This window comes from Triturus cristatus, chromosome 4_1 (assembly GCF_964204655.1).
Source record: "Triturus cristatus chromosome 4_1, aTriCri1.1, whole genome shotgun sequence".
NCBI lineage: Eukaryota > Metazoa > Chordata > Amphibia > Caudata > Salamandridae > Triturus > Triturus cristatus.
In genome coordinates this window covers 128,076,544-128,082,659 of record NC_140585.1, presented here as the reverse complement: position 1 = coordinate 128,082,659, position 6,116 = coordinate 128,076,544, and the positions used below count along the sequence as shown (strand labels likewise).

Sequence of the window (6,116 nt, the reverse complement as noted above, 5' to 3'; positions counted from 1 at the left end):
GAGGCAATGTTTCATTTACTTACTGGTAAATGCATTACTATTATACCTGGTATCCTTGTTGTAGAATTCCCCCTAACGGTTTGCCTTAAGGCCTCATTTTTTGCTGACTTTGTTTCTGCTTGCCTTAAGGCCCTGCGCAGTGATAAAGTGCTTGTGCTCTTTTCTTGAAACATGGTATGGTTGGTTTATACTTAATTGGCACATTTAATTTACTTGTAAATCCCTAGTAAGGTGGCACTCCCTGTACCTAAGGCCTGTAAATTGAATGCCACTAGTGGGCCTGCAGCACTGATTGTGCCATCCACTTAAGTAGCACTTTAAACATGTCTCAGGCCTGCCATCGCAGCCTGTATGTGCACTTTTAAAATGCAATTTCGATCTGGCAATATAAATATTTGCCAGGCCCAAACCATCCTTTTTAACACATGTAAGTCACCCCTAGGGTAGGCACTGGACAGCCCAGAGGGAAGGGTTTAGTGTATTGTAAAATGTTGGGCATGTCCTTTTTAGTTTTACATGTCCTGACAATAAAAACCTATAAAATGTGTTTTTCCCTGTTGCAAGGCTTACCTCTCCCATAGGATACCATTGGAGGTATCTTGTTAAATTTAATAAGCTGTAACTTACAAAAGTGAACTGGTAACTCATTCATGTTTGGTGTCTTTGGAATTATAAGTTAAAATCCTATCTTATGATGAAGTCGGGTTTTAAATTTCAACTTTGAAAATGCTACTTTTAGAAAGTTGGCCTTTTCCTGCCTTAACCATTTGATGCATGCAGACTATCTATGGGTCACGTGACTGGGTGTAGTTGACAGTTGGCCTCCGGTATTCCCCCTAGAAAGCCACACACAATAGGGAGCTTAGATGTGCCTAGATGGTCCATTACTGGCAGGATGGGAGGGAGGAGCAGGACACAGTCCCACTTACACTTGAGTAGGCTGTGTCCAGCCTCCATACAAAGGGCTGCATGCACCTGTAGTTAGTCTGGAGACAAGTCAAAGGGGGCAGGGCACCTGTGCACTTCAAAGGCATGCCTCTTGAAGCTTCTCCCCACTTCAAAGGCACCTCTTGGTATAAATATTGAATCTCAGACACCAACTCTTTATTACACTTCGGGACCTGTGGATACTCTGCCAGGAAGAAGGAATGCCGTGCTTCTGAAAGGACTGTCACTCTGCTGGTCTGCTGATCTGAAGGACTGCTGCCCTGCTGTGCTGATCTGCTGCCCTGCTGTGCTGATCTGCTGCCCTGCTGTGCTGATCTGCTGCCCTCTTGCCTGGGTAAGAAGGACTGGACCTGCATCTGTTAAACTTGGGACAACAAGCAAGGGTGTAGCCAGGAAAATAAAATAGCCCCCACTTTGAGGCACAGGAAAAAACATGTTCTACCAAAGTTAGTGATCCAACACTTTCTATTAAAGAGCCCGTGGAATGTGTACCCTTTAGTACAAAGTTTTACAATTATGAATTTGAGAACATTATTTTAAGAGAATTTGGCAAATCTGCACCTTTACCAGTATTAACTTATTTCTTTCATTTTTTCCTTTTTTATCTCTTTCTTTCCTACCTTCTATTTATTCCCTCCATTTCCATTATCCTCATTACTTATTTTTATATTCCTTTCCTTCTGTCCATTCTTTTTTCATTTCATGTGTACACCTTTGTAGCTTTCTGCTCTTCTTAACATTCTTGTTTAATTTTCTTTGCTGCTTTTCATCTTCCCATTCTTTTCTTCTTGTTTTGTCCTTTCTTTTTTCAGTCTCCTATCTTTCCTTTGCCCCTTCTTTCCATCGTTCTTGATTTTTACATTCATTGCATTAGTTAATTTTTTCCTGGTTCTTCTTTTCTTCTTTTACCCTTCCATCCATCACTCACTTCTACTTTCCATTCTTACATTTTGTTTCCGCTTTCCCTATTGCTTTCTCTCTTGCCATATTTTATTTTTATTTTTGTTCCTGTCTTTTATTTTGCTACCCTTCTTTCCAAACTTGATTATTTTCTTCCCTCTCCCTTCCTTTTTCCCCTTTTTCATCCTCCTTTCTATTTTTCTTTTATGGTTACGTTCCATCCTGCCTCTTTTTAACTTTCCTTCTTTACTTATTTGGATTCTGCTTTCCCTCCGTTCTGCTATCGCATTGCCGTTGCCTCTAACTTATTTTATTTCCATTTAAATACATTCTCTACCTTTTGTCACTGATTTAAGCTTCTGTGACACACTGTTATCTCCTGGTACTTTATTCTCCTAGTATTTATAAGTTTCTCCTTCTGACTTCCAATGGCATTCGAGCCAGAGATGAAAGTTAAGAAGGGGCGTAAAGCAATTAATTTGTCCCAAGCACCCCTGCTTAAGCTGAAATAGGGTGTTCTTCTCTACACCCTTGACCACAAGAGTGACTCCCAGGGTTAGTTGGCTGGCCTCCTAACTTGAACCTCTGGTCCAAAAGGCTCCAACAACCTTGACCATAACATCTGGACTCCATCTGTGATCCTAGCCTGCCAAGTGGTACCACTCCAGCCCTGGACCCTTGGAAGTGGACCTGAATTGCTCAGCCTCTGTGGATCCAGCGGAACTGATGCATCCCCTCTGCTGCGCAGGGCAACCCCAGCAGAAGCGATGCATTGTCACTGCTGCGTGGATCGGTACCACGGCAAAGACCTGCATCGCATCGCAGTTTGTTACACCATCGGAACCACCACTGCATGACGTGTCCCCGGGCACAAGCCCTTGCAACCCTAATCAACGCCAGCCTCTCCTATGACGCCAGACTCCACATCACAGCCTCCCAGCTCCTCAAAACCGACGCATCGCCCCAACTCCTCGATGTTGGACTCCACATCGCAAGGCCTCATCAACTGGATCCTCGACGATGATGGAGGATCTCGCCGCACCTCGGAACCATTGCATCGCTTTGGCAATGCTACTCATCTTCGACACGGATACTCGCAATTCTCCGCAAACCAGGATATAAGGTACTTTGTTCAGTGGGCCTAGCTGATTCTCTGTAGTAGGCCCATGCTCCATCGTGGTAGTCATCTTTAATAAATAATAAAAGACAAAAATGACAAAAATCTAATCAGTAGAACCAGGGGGATTAGCAGGTTTAAATATTTCAGTGAAAAGTGGCAAAATCGCAAAGCACCAACTGTGGATATCTGGTCATGCCAGACTGGGACAATGTCACAAGTTCATTGTGACATTGTCACAGTCTGGCATGACCTGATATCCGCAGTTGGTGCTTTGCGCTTTTGGCACTATTTTCACTGAAATATTTAAACCTGCTAATCCCTCTGGTTCTACTGATTCGATTTTTGGCGTTTTGGTCTTTTATTATTTATTTAAAATTACTCCGTTTTTTGAGTGGTGTTTTCACTTTAATACTGTTTGGAGTGCTGCACAAATACTTTACACATTGCCTGTAAATTAAGCCTCACTGCTCTGTGCCAAGCCACCATATGGTTGAGCACAGGTTAATTTATGGTTGGCTTGTACATCACCCTGATAAGGATTATGATTGCTCCTTGACCAGGGCTCACTCCTCAGTTAGCCAACAACCCAATTTCTCACAATTACTCAGAATGCTTCCTTTTCCTGAAATAATTTCAGGTTGAGGCTTATATCACCTAAAACAGGAGGTGAGGAATGTAGGAGGGACTTATGTACTTTATTTCTTGAAGGGTCTTTGTTGTGTCAACCAAGCAACTTGAATGCATCGGAGAAGCTTGGACTGCCGTACACAGCTCTTGCTGATTATGGCGCAACACATATGCCCCACGATTATGGCTCAATATAGCCACTACTTTACGCTTGTGCCTTGATACTACTTGTTTTTTGAGACTTGGATGATATCTTGAATATAGTCTATATCCTTACGCTGGGTTAGCCTTTTTTGACAGTTTCTGGTTTGGATTACGCCCTGAAGAAGCCCGAATGGGCGAAACGCGTTGGCTGTTTTGCATAGCCAACATGTATTATTCCAAATGAAGAATTAAAAAGAAATACGACCACGCAAAGAAACGTTTTGTCTTTGTCATCGTGATCTCGCTGGTTTATGGACTCTTCCAAACATCATGTTTTATTGTCTCCATTCAAGTGCCTCTCTACCTTTGTGTTAGGATGCTTTAAAAAAAAGTATCACTATGTATTCAACATCAATTATACACCGACGTCATCCTCGGCTTTCAAACGCTATGGGCAACAGCCTTGTTCCTGATCATGTTCGGGCTGCCATATAGGGCAAACAGGCAGCGCCTGGTGGGCTGGTCGGACAGGGCAGTGTGTAGCCGTTTCATTGGCTGTGTGTGGGCCTGTTTTAAGGTCTCCTGAGATGGTTTTTACAGCTGATTTTTTCTGATTTTTAAACAAATATTGTCTGCAGCAAACTAAAATCTATGCAGTCTGCCATGCATTGGAAAACATTTATAGAGCGTGTCTTTAAAAGTTGAAAACTGCCCTAGTTTGCAAACATGAGCCACTCTTTTAGTAATCAAATTCACCAATGTGGGCCACTTTTATTCGGGTGTCCGTAGCCTATAATCTGTCCCAATCCGACACCGGTCACAGCCACCTGACCAGTGCGGAACTTCACGTCCTGAGCTGCCCTTTTCATTGTGTATATTTTTTGCAAATGTCTTGTGTTTACAAACATAATTAACAAACAAAAAATACATTGCTTGCTTGCCAAGGATAGACCTTTTGACTTTGTTTAATCGCGTCCCCTCTGCTTATTTCCTCTCATCTGCCCTCACCTGTGCCTGCTGCTCCCATCGAGGGGTCCCTGCAGAGAACATCCCAACAACATGTCCCACGATAGCAAGAAGACTCATCTCTTTGGATTTCTGTTTTGAATAATATTGTTGAATTATTGTATCGTCTCTGTCTATGGCAGAGGGTTATATATACCCTGAGATGTGGTAAACTAGAACAGGACTAAAATAATGATAGGTGTTGTGCTGTATATGCCTTAGTGTTTTGTATTCAACATATCCCACGGCGTCAGCCTCCGGGGGCTGCCTCGCGCTTTCTTAATTGTTCGGTGCGAAATGCCAATAGACACGTCATCCGAAGCACGAGCAGACGACCCAACCTGGGGTGTATTTCATTCTCTCACTGTTCACACAAGCTCCCATAGCAGCTTAGCTCAGTTCTCAGCCTAACATCGACAATGGATGAGCGTCTGCCATTTATTGCAGTATTCTACCTCTACTTGTACTTTGTATGCTTTTGTCACCTGCACACGTCACTTTTTCCTTTTGTAACGTATCGTTTGCTACCTCTTGTCTTTTGTTTGCCCTTGATACTTGCACAATTGTCACTATTGCCTCATGTAACGTACCGTTTGATTTTGTAACATGCTCACTTGTATTTTTGCTCCTTATTTATCATTACTGCTGCTATTGTGAAGCGCTCTGACACCTTCGAGTAAAGTCCGCGCTACATAAAAACGCATAAAATAAATGACAAAGTAAATGGATTCTACGCGTGACTGGAGCTGTCAAGGAAGTACCTGAATCAATTGTGAACGCCATACATTAAAGGGTTAAGGAAGTATTCTGCGCGCGCACCAGTGCTTTATATTCAGCTCTGCAGTGCGCTTCCTTCTTCCGAAGTCCGTAGTATTCTGAAAGGTGTGCACTTTAACGAACAGTGACTTCTCAGTCCGTCTATTGTGCACAACACAGAGCAGGGCGTGAGTTTCTAGGGAGTGAATCACTCTGAGCGCTGGGGGTGGGACCGTCTCTGGACGCACATTACCTCAATCACCAACAGATGCATGTGTTTTATTATTTATATATTTACTACTGTAATACTGCAGACATCAGTTGGCTCCATAGCTCAGGGGTTAGAGCACTGGTCTTGTAAACCAGGGGTCGCGAGTTCAAATCTCGCTGGGGCCTTGTGTGCTTTTTGCACTAAACAAATGTACAATTTCCTGCTGTAAATACAGCTATTCCTTTCCACACATATGTTCTGTGTCTCAACTTTAAATGTTCACTTCCAAACAACTCTAAAGTTGCCCATATAAAAAGTTCAATACTTTTCTCTACGAATACATTATTTATTTTGTCCATGGGCAACATTTTAAAATTGTATTTTCATAAACATGAATGGCTAGTT

General features: G+C 42.7%; 1 non-coding gene across 1 annotated transcript; it reads left to right on the top strand.

Moving 5' to 3' along the window:
* Positions 1–5,823: 5,823 nt before the first annotated feature.
* TRNAT-UGU (transfer RNA threonine (anticodon UGU)) lies at positions 5,824–5,896 on the top strand. The gene has a single exon. It is a non-coding gene; the product is annotated as a tRNA-Thr (tRNA).
* The last annotated feature ends 220 nt before the right edge of the window (positions 5,897–6,116 follow it).